We start from the raw sequence: 22,015 nt of genomic DNA on the forward strand, positions 1-22,015 counted from the left end.
CGCTAACCGCATAGAGAACCGTGTTTTGGGTGACCAGGTGCACGTTTTCAATCACCAGTTGCACATTTTCAATCACCAGTTGCACGGAGGATTAATAGCAATCTGCATCCATCGCGATTTCTTAAAGTGTCTATAAAGCACTCAGGACGGGCCCGACCGAGACAGGGCCTTAGTGGGGTGCTCCCATAGCGGGCAACAATGAGAGGGGTGCCTTTAAATTCATTTTGAACCATATTTGAAATTTTGGGTTACCAGATGCACGTTTTCAATCACCAGTTGCACGGAGGATTAATAGCAATCTGCATCCATCGTGATTTCTTAAAGTGTGTAAAAAGCACCCAAGGACGGCCCTGACAGAGAGAGGGCCGTAGTGGGGCACTCCCCTAGCGGGCTATATCAATAGAATGACGGGTAAAAGTATTTAAAACCCTTTTATAATTTTTGGGTTACCAGATGCACGTTTTCAATCACCAGGTGCACGGAGGAAAATGAGCATTTGCATCCATAGTCATGTTTTAAACCGTCCATAAAGCACTCTTGGCCGGCCCCGGCAGAGAGAGAAAGAGATGGTGAAAAAAAAAAAAAAATCATCATCAGACCTTCCATAAATAATTCGGGCCGGCCCCCATTGCTAAAGGTCCGTAGTAGGGTGCGCCATAAGCGGACATGAATAGATGGAACACCGCTAACCGCATAGAGAACCGTGTTTTGGGTGACCAGGTGCACGTTTTCAATCACCAGTTGCACATTTTCAATCACCAGTTGCACGGAGGATTAATAGCAATCTGCATCCATCGCGATTTCTTAAAGTGTCTATAAAGCACTCAGGACGGGCCCGACCGAGACAGGGCCTTAGTGGGGTGCTCCCATAGCGGGCAACAATGAGAGGGGTGCCTTTAAATTCATTTTGAACCATATTTGAAATTTTGGGTTACCAGATGCACGTTTTCAATCACCAGTTGCACGGAGGATTAATAGCAATCTGCATCCATCGTGATTTCTTAAAGTGTGTAAAAAGCACCCAAGGACGGCCCTGACAGAGAGAGGGCCGTAGTGGGGCACTCCCCTAGCGGGCTATATCAATAGAATGACGGGTAAAAGTATTTAAAACCCTTTTATAATTTTTGGGTTACCAGATGCACGTTTTCAATCACCAGGTGCACGGAGGAAAATGAGCATTTGCATCCATAGTCATGTTTTAAACCGTCCATAAAGCACTCTTGGCCGGCCCCGGCAGAGAGAGAAAGAGATGGTGAAAAAAAAAAAAAAATCATCATCAGACCTTCCATAAATAATTCGGGCCGGCCCCCATTGCTAAAGGTCCGTAGTAGGGTGCGCCATAAGCGGACATGAATAGATGGAACACCGCTAACCGCATAGAGAACCGTGTTTTGGGTGACCAGGTGCACGTTTTCAATCACCAGTTGCACATTTTCAATCACCAGTTGCACGGAGGATTAATAGCAATCTGCATCCATCGCGATTTCTTAAAGTGTCTATAAAGCACTCAGGACGGGCCCGACCGAGACAGGGCCTTAGTGGGGTGCTCCCATAGCGGGCAACAATGAGAGGGGTGCCTTTAAATTCATTTTGAACCATATTTGAAATTTTGGGTTACCAGATGCACGTTTTCAATCACCAGTTGCACGGAGGATTAATAGCAATCTGCATCCATCGTGATTTCTTAAAGTGTGTAAAAAGCACCCAAGGACGGCCCTGACAGAGAGAGGGCCGTAGTGGGGCACTCCCCTAGCGGGCTATATCAATAGAATGACGGGTAAAAGTATTTAAAACCCTTTTATAATTTTTGGGTTACCAGATGCACGTTTTCAATCACCAGGTGCACGGAGGAAAATGAGCATTTGCATCCATAGTCATGTTTTAAACCGTCCATAAAGCACTCTTGGCCGGCCCCGGCAGAGAGAGAAAGAGATGGTGAAAAAAAAAAAAAAATCATCATCAGACCTTCCATAAATAATTCGGGCCGGCCCCCATTGCTAAAGGTCCGTAGTAGGGTGCGCCATAAGCGGACATGAATAGATGGAACACCGCTAACCGCATAGAGAACCGTGTTTTGGGTGACCAGGTGCACGTTTTCAATCACCAGTTGCACATTTTCAATCACCAGTTGCACGGAGGATTAATAGCAATCTGCATCCATCGCGATTTCTTAAAGTGTCTATAAAGCACTCAGGACGGGCCCGACCGAGACAGGGCCTTAGTGGGGTGCTCCCATAGCGGGCAACAATGAGAGGGGTGCCTTTAAATTCATTTTGAACCATATTTGAAATTTTGGGTTACCAGATGCACGTTTTCAATCACCAGTTGCACGGAGGATTAATAGCAATCTGCATCCATCGTGATTTCTTAAAGTGTGTAAAAAGCACCCAAGGACGGCCCTGACAGAGAGAGGGCCGTAGTGGGGCACTCCCCTAGCGGGCTATATCAATAGAATGACGGGTAAAAGTATTTAAAACCCTTTTATAATTTTTGGGTTACCAGATGCACGTTTTCAATCACCAGGTGCACGGAGGAAAATGAGCATTTGCATCCATAGTCATGTTTTAAACCGTCCATAAAGCACTCTTGGCCGGCCCCGGCAGAGAGAGAAAGAGATGGTGAAAAAAAAAAAAAAATCATCATCAGACCTTCCATAAATAATTCGGGCCGGCCCCCATTGCTAAAGGTCCGTAGTAGGGTGCGCCATAAGCGGACATGAATAGATGGAACACCGCTAACCGCATAGAGAACCGTGTTTTGGGTGACCAGGTGCACGTTTTCAATCACCAGTTGCACATTTTCAATCACCAGTTGCACGGAGGATTAATAGCAATCTGCATCCATCGCGATTTCTTAAAGTGTCTATAAAGCACTCAGGACGGGCCCGACCGAGACAGGGCCTTAGTGGGGTGCTCCCATAGCGGGCAACAATGAGAGGGGTGCCTTTAAATTCATTTTGAACCATATTTGAAATTTTGGGTTACCAGATGCACGTTTTCAATCACCAGTTGCACGGAGGATTAATAGCAATCTGCATCCATCGTGATTTCTTAAAGTGTGTAAAAAGCACCCAAGGACGGCCCTGACAGAGAGAGGGCCGTAGTGGGGCACTCCCCTAGCGGGCTATATCAATAGAATGACGGGTAAAAGTATTTAAAACCCTTTTATAATTTTTGGGTTACCAGATGCACGTTTTCAATCACCAGGTGCACGGAGGAAAATGAGCATTTGCATCCATAGTCATGTTTTAAACCGTCCATAAAGCACTCTTGGCCGGCCCCGGCAGAGAGAGAAAGAGATGGTGAAAAAAAAAAAAAAATCATCATCAGACCTTCCATAAATAATTCGGGCCGGCCCCCATTGCTAAAGGTCCGTAGTAGGGTGCGCCATAAGCGGACATGAATAGATGGAACACCGCTAACCGCATAGAGAACCGTGTTTTGGGTGACCAGGTGCACGTTTTCAATCACCAGTTGCACATTTTCAATCACCAGTTGCACGGAGGATTAATAGCAATCTGCATCCATCGCGATTTCTTAAAGTGTCTATAAAGCACTCAGGACGGGCCCGACCGAGACAGGGCCTTAGTGGGGTGCTCCCATAGCGGGCAACAATGAGAGGGGTGCCTTTAAATTCATTTTGAACCATATTTGAAATTTTGGGTTACCAGATGCACGTTTTCAATCACCAGTTGCACGGAGGATTAATAGCAATCTGCATCCATCGTGATTTCTTAAAGTGTGTAAAAAGCACCCAAGGACGGCCCTGACAGAGAGAGGGCCGTAGTGGGGCACTCCCCTAGCGGGCTATATCAATAGAATGACGGGTAAAAGTATTTAAAACCCTTTTATAATTTTTGGGTTACCAGATGCACGTTTTCAATCACCAGGTGCACGGAGGAAAATGAGCATTTGCATCCATAGTCATGTTTTAAACCGTCCATAAAGCACTCTTGGCCGGCCCCGGCAGAGAGAGAAAGAGATGGTGAAAAAAAAAAAAAAATCATCATCAGACCTTCCATAAATAATTCGGGCCGGCCCCCATTGCTAAAGGTCCGTAGTAGGGTGCGCCATAAGCGGACATGAATAGATGGAACACCGCTAACCGCATAGAGAACCGTGTTTTGGGTGACCAGGTGCACGTTTTCAATCACCAGTTGCACATTTTCAATCACCAGTTGCACGGAGGATTAATAGCAATCTGCATCCATCGCGATTTCTTAAAGTGTCTATAAAGCACTCAGGACGGGCCCGACCGAGACAGGGCCTTAGTGGGGTGCTCCCATAGCGGGCAACAATGAGAGGGGTGCCTTTAAATTCATTTTGAACCATATTTGAAATTTTGGGTTACCAGATGCACGTTTTCAATCACCAGTTGCACGGAGGATTAATAGCAATCTGCATCCATCGTGATTTCTTAAAGTGTGTAAAAAGCACCCAAGGACGGCCCTGACAGAGAGAGGGCCGTAGTGGGGCACTCCCCTAGCGGGCTATATCAATAGAATGACGGGTAAAAGTATTTAAAACCCTTTTATAATTTTTGGGTTACCAGATGCACGTTTTCAATCACCAGGTGCACGGAGGAAAATGAGCATTTGCATCCATAGTCATGTTTTAAACCGTCCATAAAGCACTCTTGGCCGGCCCCGGCAGAGAGAGAAAGAGATGGTGAAAAAAAAAAAAAAATCATCATCAGACCTTCCATAAATAATTCGGGCCGGCCCCCATTGCTAAAGGTCCGTAGTAGGGTGCGCCATAAGCGGACATGAATAGATGGAACACCGCTAACCGCATAGAGAACCGTGTTTTGGGTGACCAGGTGCACGTTTTCAATCACCAGTTGCACATTTTCAATCACCAGTTGCACGGAGGATTAATAGCAATCTGCATCCATCGCGATTTCTTAAAGTGTCTATAAAGCACTCAGGACGGGCCCGACCGAGACAGGGCCTTAGTGGGGTGCTCCCATAGCGGGCAACAATGAGAGGGGTGCCTTTAAATTCATTTTGAACCATATTTGAAATTTTGGGTTACCAGATGCACGTTTTCAATCACCAGTTGCACGGAGGATTAATAGCAATCTGCATCCATCGTGATTTCTTAAAGTGTGTAAAAAGCACCCAAGGACGGCCCTGACAGAGAGAGGGCCGTAGTGGGGCACTCCCCTAGCGGGCTATATCAATAGAATGACGGGTAAAAGTATTTAAAACCCTTTTATAATTTTTGGGTTACCAGATGCACGTTTTCAATCACCAGGTGCACGGAGGAAAATGAGCATTTGCATCCATAGTCATGTTTTAAACCGTCCATAAAGCACTCTTGGCCGGCCCCGGCAGAGAGAGAAAGAGATGGTGAAAAAAAAAAAAAAATCATCATCAGACCTTCCATAAATAATTCGGGCCGGCCCCCATTGCTAAAGGTCCGTAGTAGGGTGCGCCATAAGCGGACATGAATAGATGGAACACCGCTAACCGCATAGAGAACCGTGTTTTGGGTGACCAGGTGCACGTTTTCAATCACCAGTTGCACATTTTCAATCACCAGTTGCACGGAGGATTAATAGCAATCTGCATCCATCGCGATTTCTTAAAGTGTCTATAAAGCACTCAGGACGGGCCCGACCGAGACAGGGCCTTAGTGGGGTGCTCCCATAGCGGGCAACAATGAGAGGGGTGCCTTTAAATTCATTTTGAACCATATTTGAAATTTTGGGTTACCAGATGCACGTTTTCAATCACCAGTTGCACGGAGGATTAATAGCAATCTGCATCCATCGTGATTTCTTAAAGTGTGTAAAAAGCACCCAAGGACGGCCCTGACAGAGAGAGGGCCGTAGTGGGGCACTCCCCTAGCGGGCTATATCAATAGAATGACGGGTAAAAGTATTTAAAACCCTTTTATAATTTTTGGGTTACCAGATGCACGTTTTCAATCACCAGGTGCACGGAGGAAAATGAGCATTTGCATCCATAGTCATGTTTTAAACCGTCCATAAAGCACTCTTGGCCGGCCCCGGCAGAGAGAGAAAGAGATGGTGAAAAAAAAAAAAAAATCATCATCAGACCTTCCATAAATAATTCGGGCCGGCCCCCATTGCTAAAGGTCCGTAGTAGGGTGCGCCATAAGCGGACATGAATAGATGGAACACCGCTAACCGCATAGAGAACCGTGTTTTGGGTGACCAGGTGCACGTTTTCAATCACCAGTTGCACATTTTCAATCACCAGTTGCACGGAGGATTAATAGCAATCTGCATCCATCGCGATTTCTTAAAGTGTCTATAAAGCACTCAGGACGGGCCCGACCGAGACAGGGCCTTAGTGGGGTGCTCCCATAGCGGGCAACAATGAGAGGGGTGCCTTTAAATTCATTTTGAACCATATTTGAAATTTTGGGTTACCAGATGCACGTTTTCAATCACCAGTTGCACGGAGGATTAATAGCAATCTGCATCCATCGTGATTTCTTAAAGTGTGTAAAAAGCACCCAAGGACGGCCCTGACAGAGAGAGGGCCGTAGTGGGGCACTCCCCTAGCGGGCTATATCAATAGAATGACGGGTAAAAGTATTTAAAACCCTTTTATAATTTTTGGGTTACCAGATGCACGTTTTCAATCACCAGGTGCACGGAGGAAAATGAGCATTTGCATCCATAGTCATGTTTTAAACCGTCCATAAAGCACTCTTGGCCGGCCCCGGCAGAGAGAGAAAGAGATGGTGAAAAAAAAAAAAAAATCATCATCAGACCTTCCATAAATAATTCGGGCCGGCCCCCATTGCTAAAGGTCCGTAGTAGGGTGCGCCATAAGCGGACATGAATAGATGGAACACCGCTAACCGCATAGAGAACCGTGTTTTGGGTGACCAGGTGCACGTTTTCAATCACCAGTTGCACATTTTCAATCACCAGTTGCACGGAGGATTAATAGCAATCTGCATCCATCGCGATTTCTTAAAGTGTCTATAAAGCACTCAGGACGGGCCCGACCGAGACAGGGCCTTAGTGGGGTGCTCCCATAGCGGGCAACAATGAGAGGGGTGCCTTTAAATTCATTTTGAACCATATTTGAAATTTTGGGTTACCAGATGCACGTTTTCAATCACCAGTTGCACGGAGGATTAATAGCAATCTGCATCCATCGTGATTTCTTAAAGTGTGTAAAAAGCACCCAAGGACGGCCCTGACAGAGAGAGGGCCGTAGTGGGGCACTCCCCTAGCGGGCTATATCAATAGAATGACGGGTAAAAGTATTTAAAACCCTTTTATAATTTTTGGGTTACCAGATGCACGTTTTCAATCACCAGGTGCACGGAGGAAAATGAGCATTTGCATCCATAGTCATGTTTTAAACCGTCCATAAAGCACTCTTGGCCGGCCCCGGCAGAGAGAGAAAGAGATGGTGAAAAAAAAAAAAAAAATCATCATCAGACCTTCCATAAATAATTCGGGCCGGCCCCCATTGCTAAAGGTCCGTAGTAGGGTGCGCCATAAGCGGACATGAATAGATGGAACACCGCTAACCGCATAGAGAACCGTGTTTTGGGTGACCAGGTGCACGTTTTCAATCACCAGTTGCACATTTTCAATCACCAGTTGCACGGAGGATTAATAGCAATCTGCATCCATCGCGATTTCTTAAAGTGTCTATAAAGCACTCAGGACGGGCCCGACCGAGAGACAGGGCCTTAGTGGGGTGCTCCCATAGCGGGCAACAATGAGAGGGGTGCCTTTAAATTCATTTTGAACCATATTTGAAATTTTGGGTTACCAGATGCACGTTTTCAATCACCAGTTGCACGGAGGATTAATAGCAATCTGCATCCATCGTGATTTCTTAAAGTGTGTAAAAAGCACCCAAGGACGGCCCTGACAGAGAGAGGGCCGTAGTGGGGCACTCCCCTAGCGGGCTATATCAATAGAATGACGGGTAAAAGTATTTAAAACCCTTTTATAATTTTTGGGTTACCAGATGCACGTTTTCAATCACCAGGTGCACGGAGGAAAATGAGCATTTGCATCCATAGTCATGTTTTAAACCGTCCATAAAGCACTCTTGGCCGGCCCCGGCAGAGAGAGAAAGAGATGGTGAAAAAAAAAAAAAATCATCATCAGACCTTCCATAAATAATTCGGGCCGGCCCCCATTGCTAAAGGTCCGTAGTAGGGTGCGCCATAAGCGGACATGAATAGATGGAACACCGCTAACCGCATAGAGAACCGTGTTTTGGGTGACCAGGTGCACGTTTTCAATCACCAGTTGCACATTTTCAATCACCAGTTGCACGGAGGATTAATAGCAATCTGCATCCATCGCGATTTCTTAAAGTGTCTATAAAGCACTCAGGACGGGCCCGACCGAGACAGGGCCTTAGTGGGGTGCTCCCATAGCGGGCAACAATGAGAGGGGTGCCTTTAAATTCATTTTGAACCATATTTGAAATTTTGGGTTACCAGATGCACGTTTTCAATCACCAGTTGCACGGAGGATTAATAGCAATCTGCATCCATCGTGATTTCTTAAAGTGTGTAAAAAGCACCCAAGGACGGCCCTGACAGAGAGAGGGCCGTAGTGGGGCACTCCCCTAGCGGGCTATATCAATAGAATGACGGGTAAAAGTATTTAAAACCCTTTTATAATTTTTGGGTTACCAGATGCACGTTTTCAATCACCAGGTGCACGGAGGAAAATGAGCATTTGCATCCATAGTCATGTTTTAAACCGTCCATAAAGCACTCTTGGCCGGCCCCGGCAGAGAGAGAAAGAGATGGTGAAAAAAAAAAAAAATCATCATCAGACCTTCCATAAATAATTCGGGCCGGCCCCCATTGCTAAAGGTCCGTAGTAGGGTGCGCCATAAGCGGACATGAATAGATGGAACACCGCTAACCGCATAGAGAACCGTGTTTTGGGTGACCAGGTGCACGTTTTCAATCACCAGTTGCACATTTTCAATCACCAGTTGCACGGAGGATTAATAGCAATCTGCATCCATCGCGATTTCTTAAAGTGTCTATAAAGCACTCAGGACGGGCCCGACCGAGACAGGGCCTTAGTGGGGTGCTCCCATAGCGGGCAACAATGAGAGGGGTGCCTTTAAATTCATTTTGAACCATATTTGAAATTTTGGGTTACCAGATGCACGTTTTCAATCACCAGTTGCACGGAGGATTAATAGCAATCTGCATCCATCGTGATTTCTTAAAGTGTGTAAAAAGCACCCAAGGACGGCCCTGACAGAGAGAGGGCCGTAGTGGGGCACTCCCCTAGCGGGCTATATCAATAGAATGACGGGTAAAAGTATTTAAAACCCTTTTATAATTTTTGGGTTACCAGATGCACGTTTTCAATCACCAGGTGCACGGAGGAAAATGAGCATTTGCATCCATAGTCATGTTTTAAACCGTCCATAAAGCACTCTTGGCCGGCCCCGGCAGAGAGAGAAAGAGATGGTGAAAAAAAAAAAAAATCATCATCAGACCTTCCATAAATAATTCGGGCCGGCCCCCATTGCTAAAGGTCCGTAGTAGGGTGCGCCATAAGCGGACATGAATAGATGGAACACCGCTAACCGCATAGAGAACCGTGTTTTGGGTGACCAGGTGCACGTTTTCAATCACCAGTTGCACATTTTCAATCACCAGTTGCACGGAGGATTAATAGCAATCTGCATCCATCGCGATTTCTTAAAGTGTCTATAAAGCACTCAGGACGGGCCCGACCGAGACAGGGCCTTAGTGGGGTGCTCCCATAGCGGGCAACAATGAGAGGGGTGCCTTTAAATTCATTTTGAACCATATTTGAAATTTTGGGTTACCAGATGCACGTTTTCAATCACCAGTTGCACGGAGGATTAATAGCAATCTGCATCCATCGTGATTTCTTAAAGTGTGTAAAAAGCACCCAAGGACGGCCCTGACAGAGAGAGGGCCGTAGTGGGGCACTCCCCTAGCGGGCTATATCAATAGAATGACGGGTAAAAGTATTTAAAACCCTTTTATAATTTTTGGGTTACCAGATGCACGTTTTCAATCACCAGGTGCACGGAGGAAAATGAGCATTTGCATCCATAGTCATGTTTTAAACCGTCCATAAAGCACTCTTGGCCGGCCCCGGCAGAGAGAGAAAGAGATGGTGAAAAAAAAAAAAAAATCATCATCAGACCTTCCATAAATAATTCGGGCCGGCCCCCATTGCTAAAGGTCCGTAGTAGGGTGCGCCATAAGCGGACATGAATAGATGGAACACCGCTAACCGCATAGAGAACCGTGTTTTGGGTGACCAGGTGCACGTTTTCAATCACCAGTTGCACATTTTCAATCACCAGTTGCACGGAGGATTAATAGCAATCTGCATCCATCGCGATTTCTTAAAGTGTCTATAAAGCACTCAGGACGGGCCCGACCGAGACAGGGCCTTAGTGGGGTGCTCCCATAGCGGGCAACAATGAGAGGGGTGCCTTTAAATTCATTTTGAACCATATTTGAAATTTTGGGTTACCAGATGCACGTTTTCAATCACCAGTTGCACGGAGGATTAATAGCAATCTGCATCCATCGTGATTTCTTAAAGTGTGTAAAAAGCACCCAAGGACGGCCCTGACAGAGAGAGGGCCGTAGTGGGGCACTCCCCTAGCGGGCTATATCAATAGAATGACGGGTAAAAGTATTTAAAACCCTTTTATAATTTTTGGGTTACCAGATGCACGTTTTCAATCACCAGGTGCACGGAGGAAAATGAGCATTTGCATCCATAGTCATGTTTTAAACCGTCCATAAAGCACTCTTGGCCGGCCCCGGCAGAGAGAGAAAGAGATGGTGAAAAAAAAAAAAAATCATCATCAGACCTTCCATAAATAATTCGGGCCGGCCCCCATTGCTAAAGGTCCGTAGTAGGGTGCGCCATAAGCGGACATGAATAGATGGAACACCGCTAACCGCATAGAGAACCGTGTTTTGGGTGACCAGGTGCACGTTTTCAATCACCAGTTGCACATTTTCAATCACCAGTTGCACGGAGGATTAATAGCAATCTGCATCCATCGCGATTTCTTAAAGTGTCTATAAAGCACTCAGGACGGGCCCGACCGAGACAGGGCCTTAGTGGGGTGCTCCCATAGCGGGCAACAATGAGAGGGGTGCCTTTAAATTCATTTTGAACCATATTTGAAATTTTGGGTTACCAGATGCACGTTTTCAATCACCAGTTGCACGGAGGATTAATAGCAATCTGCATCCATCGTGATTTCTTAAAGTGTGTAAAAAGCACCCAAGGACGGCCCTGACAGAGAGAGGGCCGTAGTGGGGCACTCCCCTAGCGGGCTATATCAATAGAATGACGGGTAAAAGTATTTAAAACCCTTTTATAATTTTTGGGTTACCAGATGCACGTTTTCAATCACCAGGTGCACGGAGGAAAATGAGCATTTGCATCCATAGTCATGTTTTAAACCGTCCATAAAGCACTCTTGGCCGGCCCCGGCAGAGAGAGAAAGAGATGGTGAAAAAAAAAAAAAATCATCATCAGACCTTCCATAAATAATTCGGGCCGGCCCCCATTGCTAAAGGTCCGTAGTAGGGTGCGCCATAAGCGGACATGAATAGATGGAACACCGCTAACCGCATAGAGAACCGTGTTTTGGGTGACCAGGTGCACGTTTTCAATCACCAGTTGCACATTTTCAATCACCAGTTGCACGGAGGATTAATAGCAATCTGCATCCATCGCGATTTCTTAAAGTGTCTATAAAGCACTCAGGACGGGCCCGACCGAGACAGGGCCTTAGTGGGGTGCTCCCATAGCGGGCAACAATGAGAGGGGTGCCTTTAAATTCATTTTGAACCATATTTGAAATTTTGGGTTACCAGATGCACGTTTTCAATCACCAGTTGCACGGAGGATTAATAGCAATCTGCATCCATCGTGATTTCTTAAAGTGTGTAAAAAGCACCCAAGGACGGCCCTGACAGAGAGAGGGCCGTAGTGGGGCACTCCCCTAGCGGGCTATATCAATAGAATGACGGGTAAAAGTATTTAAAACCCTTTTATAATTTTTGGGTTACCAGATGCACGTTTTCAATCACCAGGTGCACGGAGGAAAATGAGCATTTGCATCCATAGTCATGTTTTAAACCGTCCATAAAGCACTCTTGGCCGGCCCCGGCAGAGAGAGAAAGAGATGGTGAAAAAAAAAAAAAATCATCATCAGACCTTCCATAAATAATTCGGGCCGGCCCCCATTGCTAAAGGTCCGTAGTAGGGTGCGCCATAAGCGGACATGAATAGATGGAACACCGCTAACCGCATAGAGAACCGTGTTTTGGGTGACCAGGTGCACGTTTTCAATCACCAGTTGCACATTTTCAATCACCAGTTGCACGGAGGATTAATAGCAATCTGCATCCATCGCGATTTCTTAAAGTGTCTATAAAGCACTCAGGACGGGCCCGACCGAGACAGGGCCTTAGTGGGGTGCTCCCATAGCGGGCAACAATGAGAGGGGTGCCTTTAAATTCATTTTGAACCATATTTGAAATTTTGGGTTACCAGATGCACGTTTTCAATCACCAGTTGCACGGAGGATTAATAGCAATCTGCATCCATCGTGATTTCTTAAAGTGTGTAAAAAGCACCCAAGGACGGCCCTGACAGAGAGAGGGCCGTAGTGGGGCACTCCCCTAGCGGGCTATATCAATAGAATGACGGGTAAAAGTATTTAAAACCCTTTTATAATTTTTGGGTTACCAGATGCACGTTTTCAATCACCAGGTGCACGGAGGAAAATGAGCATTTGCATCCATAGTCATGTTTTAAACCGTCCATAAAGCACTCTTGGCCGGCCCCGGCAGAGAGAGAAAGAGATGGTGAAAAAAAAAAAAAATCATCATCAGACCTTCCATAAATAATTCGGGCCGGCCCCCATTGCTAAAGGTCCGTAGTAGGGTGCGCCATAAGCGGACATGAATAGATGGAACACCGCTAACCGCATAGAGAACCGTGTTTTGGGTGACCAGGTGCACGTTTTCAATCACCAGTTGCACATTTTCAATCACCAGTTGCACGGAGGATTAATAGCAATCTGCATCCATCGCGATTTCTTAAAGTGTCTATAAAGCACTCAGGACGGGCCCGACCGAGACAGGGCCTTAGTGGGGTGCTCCCATAGCGGGCAACAATGAGAGGGGTGCCTTTAAATTCATTTTGAACCATATTTGAAATTTTGGGTTACCAGATGCACGTTTTCAATCACCAGTTGCACGGAGGATTAATAGCAATCTGCATCCATCGTGATTTCTTAAAGTGTGTAAAAAGCACCCAAGGACGGCCCTGACAGAGAGAGGGCCGTAGTGGGGCACTCCCCTAGCGGGCTATATCAATAGAATGACGGGTAAAAGTATTTAAAACCCTTTTATAATTTTTGGGTTACCAGATGCACGTTTTCAATCACCAGGTGCACGGAGGAAAATGAGCATTTGCATCCATAGTCATGTTTTAAACCGTCCATAAAGCACTCTTGGCCGGCCCCGGCAGAGAGAGAAAGAGATGGTGAAAAAAAAAAAAAATCATCATCAGACCTTCCATAAATAATTCGGGCCGGCCCCCATTGCTAAAGGTCCGTAGTAGGGTGCGCCATAAGCGGACATGAATAGATGGAACACCGCTAACCGCATAGAGAACCGTGTTTTGGGTGACCAGGTGCACGTTTTCAATCACCAGTTGCACATTTTCAATCACCAGTTGCACGGAGGATTAATAGCAATCTGCATCCATCGCGATTTCTTAAAGTGTCTATAAAGCACTCAGGACGGGCCCGACCGAGACAGGGCCTTAGTGGGGTGCTCCCATAGCGGGCAACAATGAGAGGGGTGCCTTTAAATTCATTTTGAACCATATTTGAAATTTTGGGTTACCAGATGCACGTTTTCAATCACCAGTTGCACGGAGGATTAATAGCAATCTGCATCCATCGTGATTTCTTAAAGTGTGTAAAAAGCACCCAAGGACGGCCCTGACAGAGAGAGGGCCGTAGTGGGGCACTCCCCTAGCGGGCTATATCAATAGAATGACGGGTAAAAGTATTTAAAACCCTTTTATAATTTTTGGGTTACCAGATGCACGTTTTCAATCACCAGGTGCACGGAGGAAAATGAGCATTTGCATCCATAGTCATGTTTTAAACCGTCCATAAAGCACTCTTGGCCGGCCCCGGCAGAGAGAGAAAGAGATGGTGAAAAAAAAAAAAAATCATCATCAGACCTTCCATAAATAATTCGGGCCGGCCCCCATTGCTAAAGGTCCGTAGTAGGGTGCGCCATAAGCGGACATGAATAGATGGAACACCGCTAACCGCATAGAGAACCGTGTTTTGGGTGACCAGGTGCACGTTTTCAATCACCAGTTGCACATTTTCAATCACCAGTTGCACGGAGGATTAATAGCAATCTGCATCCATCGCGATTTCTTAAAGTGTCTATAAAGCACTCAGGACGGGCCCGACCGAGACAGGGCCTTAGTGGGGTGCTCCCATAGCGGGCAACAATGAGAGGGGTGCCTTTAAATTCATTTTGAACCATATTTGAAATTTTGGGTTACCAGATGCACGTTTTCAATCACCAGTTGCACGGAGGATTAATAGCAATCTGCATCCATCGTGATTTCTTAAAGTGTGTAAAAAGCACCCAAGGACGGCCCTGACAGAGAGAGGGCCGTAGTGGGGCACTCCCCTAGCGGGCTATATCAATAGAATGACGGGTAAAAGTATTTAAAACCCTTTTATAATTTTTGGGTTACCAGATGCACGTTTTCAATCACCAGGTGCACGGAGGAAAATGAGCATTTGCATCCATAGTCATGTTTTAAACCGTCCATAAAGCACTCTTGGCCGGCCCCGGCAGAGAGAGAAAGAGATGGTGAAAAAAAAAAAAAATCATCATCAGACCTTCCATAAATAATTCGGGCCGGCCCCCATTGCTAAAGGTCCGTAGTAGGGTGCGCCATAAGCGGACATGAATAGATGGAACACCGCTAACCGCATAGAGAACCGTGTTTTGGGTGACCAGGTGCACGTTTTCAATCACCAGTTGCACATTTTCAATCACCAGTTGCACGGAGGATTAATAGCAATCTGCATCCATCGCGATTTCTTAAAGTGTCTATAAAGCACTCAGGACGGGCCCGACCGAGACAGGGCCTTAGTGGGGTGCTCCCATAGCGGGCAACAATGAGAGGGGTGCCTTTAAATTCATTTTGAACCATATTTGAAATTTTGGGTTACCAGATGCACGTTTTCAATCACCAGTTGCACGGAGGATTAATAGCAATCTGCATCCATCGTGATTTCTTAAAGTGTGTAAAAAGCACCCAAGGACGGCCCTGACAGAGAGAGGGCCGTAGTGGGGCACTCCCCTAGCGGGCTATATCAATAGAATGACGGGTAAAAGTATTTAAAACCCTTTTATAATTTTTGGGTTACCAGATGCACGTTTTCAATCACCAGGTGCACGGAGGAAAATGAGCATTTGCATCCATAGTCATGTTTTAAACCGTCCATAAAGCACTCTTGGCCGGCCCCGGCAGAGAGAGAAAGAGATGGTGAAAAAAAAAAAAAATCATCATCAGACCTTCCATAAATAATTCGGGCCGGCCCCCATTGCTAAAGGTCCGTAGTAGGGTGCGCCATAAGCGGACATGAATAGATGGAACACCGCTAACCGCATAGAGAACCGTGTTTTGGGTGACCAGGTGCACGTTTTCAATCACCAGTTGCACATTTTCAATCACCAGTTGCACGGAGGATTAATAGCAATCTGCATCCATCGCGATTTCTTAAAGTGTCTATAAAGCACTCAGGACGGGCCCGACCGAGACAGGGCCTTAGTGGGGTGCTCCCATAGCGGGCAACAATGAGAGGGGTGCCTTTAAATTCATTTTGAACCATATTTGAAATTTTGGGTTACCAGATGCACGTTTTCAATCACCAGTTGCACGGAGGATTAATAGCAATCTGCATCCATCGTGATTTCTTAAAGTGTGTAAAAAGCACCCAAGGACGGCCCTGACAGAGAGAGGGCCGTAGTGGGGCACTCCCCTAGCGGGCTATATCAATAGAATGACGGGTAAAAGTATTTAAAACCCTTTTATAATTTTTGGGTTACCAGATGCACGTTTTCAATCACCAGGTGCACGGAGGAAAATGAGCATTTGCATCCATAGTCATGTTTTAAACCGTCCATAAAGCACTCTTGGCCGGCCCCGGCAGAGAGAGAAAGAGATGGTGAAAAAAAAAAAAAATCATCATCAGACCTTCCATAAATAATTCGGGCCGGCCCCCATTGCTAAAGGTCCGTAGTAGGGTGCGCCATAAGCGGACATGAATAGATGGAACACCGCTAACCGCATAGAGAACCGTGTTTTGGGTGACCAGGTGCACGTTTTCAATCACCAGTTGCACATTTTCAATCACCAGTTGCACGGAGGATTAATAGCAATCTGCATCCATCGCGATTTCTTAAAGTGTCTATAAAGCACTCAGGACGGGCCCGACCGAGACAGGGCCTTAGTGGGGTGCTCCCATAGCGGGCAACAATGAGAGGGGTGCCTTTAAATTCATTTTGAACCATATTTGAAATTTTGGGTTACCAGATGCACGTTTTCAATCACCAGTTGCACGGAGGATTAATAGCAATCTGCATCCATCGTGATTTCTTAAAGTGTGTAAAAAGCACCCAAGGACGGCCCTGACAGAGAGAGGGCCGTAGTGGGGCACTCCCCTAGCGGGCTATATCAATAGAATGACGGGTAAAAGTATTTAAAACCCTTTTATAATTTTTGGGTTACCAGATGCACGTTTTCAATCACCAGGTGCACGGAGGAAAATGAGCATTTGCATCCATAGTCATGTTTTAAACCGTCCATAAAGCACTCTTGGCCGGCCCCGGCAGAGAGAGAAAGAGATGGTGAAAAAAAAAAAAAATCATCATCAGACCTTCCATAAATAATTCGGGCCGGCCCCCATTGCTAAAGGTCCGTAGTAGGGTGCGCCATAAGCGGACATGAATAGATGGAACACCGCTAACCGCATAGAGAACCGTGTTTTGGGTGACCAGGTGCACGTTTTCAATCACCAGTTGCACATTTTCAATCACCAGTTGCACGGAGGATTAATAGCAATCTGCATCCATCGCGATTTCTTAAAGTGTCTATAAAGCACTCAGGACGGGCCCGACCGAGACAGGGCCTTAGTGGGGTGCTCCCATAGCGGGCAACAATGAGAGGGGTGCCTTTAAATTCATTTTGAACCATATTTGAAATTTTGGGTTACCAGATGCACGTTTTCAATCACCAGTTGCACGGAGGATTAATAGCAATCTGCATCCATCGTGATTTCTTAAAGTGTGTAAAAAGCACCCAAGGACGGCCCTGACAGAGAGAGGGCCGTAGTGGGGCACTCCCCTAGCGGGCTATATCAATAGAATGACGGGTAAAAGTATTTAAAACCCTTTTATAATTTTTGGGTTACCAGATGCACGTTTTCAATCACCAGGTGCACGGAGGAAAATGAGCATTTGCATCCATAGTCATGTTTTAAAACCGTCCATAAAGCACTCTTGGCCGGCCCCGGCAGAGAGAGAAAGAGATGGTGAAAAAAAAAAAAAAAATCATCATCAGACCTTCCATAAATAATTCGGGCCGGCCCCCATTGCTAAAGGTCCGTAGTAGGGTGCGCCATAAGCGGACATGAATAGATGGAACACCGCTAACCGCATAGAGAACCGTGTTTTGGGTGACCAGGTGCACGTTTTCAATCACCAGTTGCACATTTTCAATCACCAGTTGCACGGAGGATTAATAGCAATCTGCATCCATCGCGATTTCTTAAAGTGTCTATAAAGCACTCAGGACGGGCCCGACCGAGACAGGGCCTTAGTGGGGTGCTCCCATAGCGGGCAACAATGAGAGGGGTGCCTTTAAATTCATTTTGAACCATATTTGAAATTTTGGGTTACCAGATGCACGTTTTCAATCACCAGTTGCACGGAGGATTAATAGCAATCTGCATCCATCGTGATTTCTTAAGTGTGTAAAAAGCACCCAAGGACGGCCCTGACAGAGAGAGGGCCGTAGTGGGGCACTCCCCTAGCGGGCTATATCAATAGAATGACGGGTAAAAGTATTTAAAACCCTTTTATAATTTTTGGGTTACCAGATGCACGTTTTCAATCACCAGGTGCACGGAGGAAAATGAGCATTTGCATCCATAGTCATGTTTTAAAACCGTCCATAAAGCACTCTTGGCCGGCCCCGGCAGAGAGAGAAAGAGATGGTGAAAAAAAAAAAAAAATCATCATCAGACCTTCCATAAATAATTCGGGGCCGGCCCCCATTGCTAAAGGTCCGTAGTAGGGTGCGCCATAAGCGGACATGAATAGATGGAACACCGCTAACCGCATAGAGAACCGTGTTTTGGGTGACCAGGTGCACGTTTTCAATCACCAGTTGCACATTTTCAATCACCAGTTGCACGGAGGATTAATAGCAATCTGCATCCATCGCGATTTCTTAAAGTGTCTATAAAGCACTCAGGACGGGCCCGACCGAGACAGGGCCTTAGTGGGGTGCTCCCATAGCGGGCAACAATGAGAGGGGTGCCTTTAAATTCATTTTGAACCATATTTGAAATTTTGGGTTACCAGATGCACGTTTTCAATCACCAGTTTGCACGGAGGATTAATAGCAATCTGCATCCATCGTGATTTCTTAAAGTGTGTAAAAAGCACCCAAGGACGGCCCTGACAGAGAGAGGGCCGTAGTGGGGCACTCCCTAGCGGGCTATATCAATAGAATGACGGGTAAAAGTATTTAAAACCCTTTTATAATTTTTGGGTTACCAGATGCACGTTTTCAATCACCAGGTGCACGGAGGAAAATGAGCATTTGCATCCATAGTCATGTTTTTAAACCGTCCATAAAGCACTCTTGGCCGGCCCCCGGCAGAGAGAGAAAGAGATGGTGAAAAAAAAAAAAAATCATCATCAGACCTTCCATAAATAATTCGGGCCGGCCCCCATTGCTAAAGGTCCGTAGTAGGGTGCGCCATAAGCGGACATGAATAGATGGAACACCGCTAACCGCATAGAGAACCGTGTTTGGGTGACCAGGTGCACGTTTTCAATCACCAGTTGCACATTTTCAATCACCAGTTGCACGGAGGATTAATAGCAATCTGCATCCATCGCGATTTCTTAAAGTGTCTATAAAGCACTCAGGACGGGCCCGACCGAGACAGGGCCTTAGTGGGGTGCTCCCATAGCGGGCAACAATGAGAGGGGTGCCTTTAAATTCATTTGAACCATATTTGAAATTTTGGGTTACCAGATGCACGTTTTCAATCACCAGTTGCACGGAGGATTAATAGCAATCTGCATCCATCGTGATTTCTTAAAGTGTGTAAAAAGCACCCAAGGACGGCCCTGACAGAGAGAGGGCCGTAGTGGGGCACTCCCCTAGCGGGCTATATCAATAGAATGACGGGTAAAAGTATTTAAAACCCTTTTATAATTTTTGGGTTACCAGATGCACGTTTTCAATCACCAGGTGCACGAGGAAAATGAGCATTTGCATCCATAGTCATGTTTTAAAACCGTCCATAAAGCACTCTTGGCCGGCCCCGGCAGAGAGAGAAAGAGATGGTGAAAAAAAAAAAAAAAATCATCATCAGACCTTCCATAATAATTCGGGCCGGCCCCCATTGCTAAAGGTCCGTAGTAGGGTGCGCCATAAGCGGACATGAATAGATGGAACACCGCTAACCGCATAGAGAACCGTGTTTTGGGTGACCAGGTGCACGTTTTCAATCACCAGTTGCACATTTTCAATCACCAGTTGCACGGAGGATTAATAGCAATCTGCATCCATCGCGATTTCTTAAAGTGTCTATAAAGCACTCAGGACGGGCCCGACCGAGACAGGGCCTTAGTGGGGTGCTCCCATAGCGGGCAAACAATGAGAGGGGTGCCTTTAAATTCATTTTGAACCATATTTGAAATTTTGGGTTACCAGATGCACGTTTTCAATCACCAGTTGCACGGAGGATTAATAGCAATCTGCATCCATCGTGATTTCTTAAAGTGTGTAAAAAGCACCCAAGGACGGCCCTGACAGAGAGAGGGCCGTAGTGGGGCACTCCCCTAGCGGGCTATATCAATAGAATGACGGGTAAAAGTATTTAAAACCCTTTTATAATTTTTGGGTTACCAGATGCACGTTTTCAATCACCAGGTGCACGGAGGAAAATGAGCATTTGCATCCATAGTCATGTTTTAAACCGTCCATAAAGCACTCTTGGCCGGCCCCGGCAGAGAGAGAAAGAGATGGTGAAAAAAAAAAAAAAATCATCATCAGACCTTCCATAAATAATTCGGGCCGGCCCCCATTGCTAAAGGTCCGTAGTAGGGTGCGCCATAAGCGGACATGAATAGATGGAACACCGCTAACCGCATAGAGAACCGTGTTTTGGGTGACCAGGTGCACGTTTTCAATCACCAGTTGCACATTTTCAATCACCAGTTGCACGGAGGATTAATAGCAATCTGCATCCATCGCGATTTCTTAAAGTGTCTATAAAGCACTCAGGACGGGCCCGACCGAGACAGGGCCTTAGTGGGGTGCTCCCATAGCGGGCAACAATGAGAGGGGTGCCTTTAAATTCATTTTGAACCATATTTGAAATTTTGGGTTACCAGATGCACGTTTTCAATCACCAGTTGCACGGAGGATTAATAGCAATCTGCATCCATCGTGATTTCTTAAAGTGTGTAAAAAGCACCCAAGGACGGCCCTGACAGAGAGAGGGCCGTAGTGGGGCACTCCCCTAGCGGGCTATATCAATAGAATGACGGGTAAAAGTATTTAAAACCCTTTTATAATTTTTGGGTTACCAGATGCACGTTTTCAATCACCAGGTGCACGGAGGAAAATGAGCATTTGCATCCATAGTCATGTTTTAAACCGTCCATAAAGCACTCTTGGCCGGCCCCGGCAGAGAGAGAAAGAGATGGTGAAAAAAAAAAAAAAATCATCATCAGACCTTCCATAATAATTCGGGCCGGCCCCCATTGCTAAAGGTCCGTAGTAGGGTGCGCCATAAGCGGACATGAATAGATGGAACACCGCTAACCGCATAGAGAACCGTGTTTTGGGTGACCAGGTGCACGTTTTCAATCACCAGTTGCACATTTTCAATCACCAGTTGCACGGAGGATTAATAGCAATCTGCATCCATCGCGATTTCTTAAAGTGTCTATAAAGCACTCAGGACGGGCCCGACCGAGACAGGGCCTTAGTGGGGTGCTCCCATAGCGGGCAACAATGAGAGGGGTGCCTTTAAATTCATTTTGAACCATATTTGAAATTTTGGGTTACCAGATGCACGTTTTTCAATCACCAGTTGCACGGAGGATTAATAGCAATCTGCATCCATCGTGATTTCTTAAAGTGTGTAAAAAGCACCCAAGGACGGCCCTGACAGAGAGAGGGCCGTAGTGGGGCACTCCCCTAGCGGGCTATATCAATAGAATGACGGGTAAAAGTATTTAAAACCCTTTTATAATTTTTGGGTTACCAGATGCACGTTTTCAATCACCAGGTGCACGGAGGAAAATGAGCATTTGCATCCATAGTCATGTTTTAAAACCGTCCATAAAGCACTCTTGGCCGGCCCCGGCAGAGAGAGAAAGAGATGGTGAAAAAAAAAAAAAAATCATCATCAGACCTTCCATAAATAATTCGGGCCGGCCCCCATTGCTAAAGGTCCGTAGTAGGGTGCGCCATAAGCGGACATGAATAGATGGAACACCGCTAACCGCATAGAGAACCGTGTTTTGGGTGACCAGGTGCACGTTTTCAATCACCAGTTGCACATTTTCAATCACCAGTTGCACGGAGGATTAATAGCAATCTGCATCCATCGCGATTTCTTAAAGTGTCTATAAAGCACTCAGGACGGGCCCGACCGAGACAG

This window comes from Oncorhynchus mykiss, unplaced genomic scaffold (genome assembly GCF_013265735.2).
Source record: "Oncorhynchus mykiss isolate Arlee unplaced genomic scaffold, USDA_OmykA_1.1 un_scaffold_459, whole genome shotgun sequence".
Classification (NCBI taxonomy): domain Eukaryota; kingdom Metazoa; phylum Chordata; class Actinopteri; order Salmoniformes; family Salmonidae; genus Oncorhynchus; species Oncorhynchus mykiss.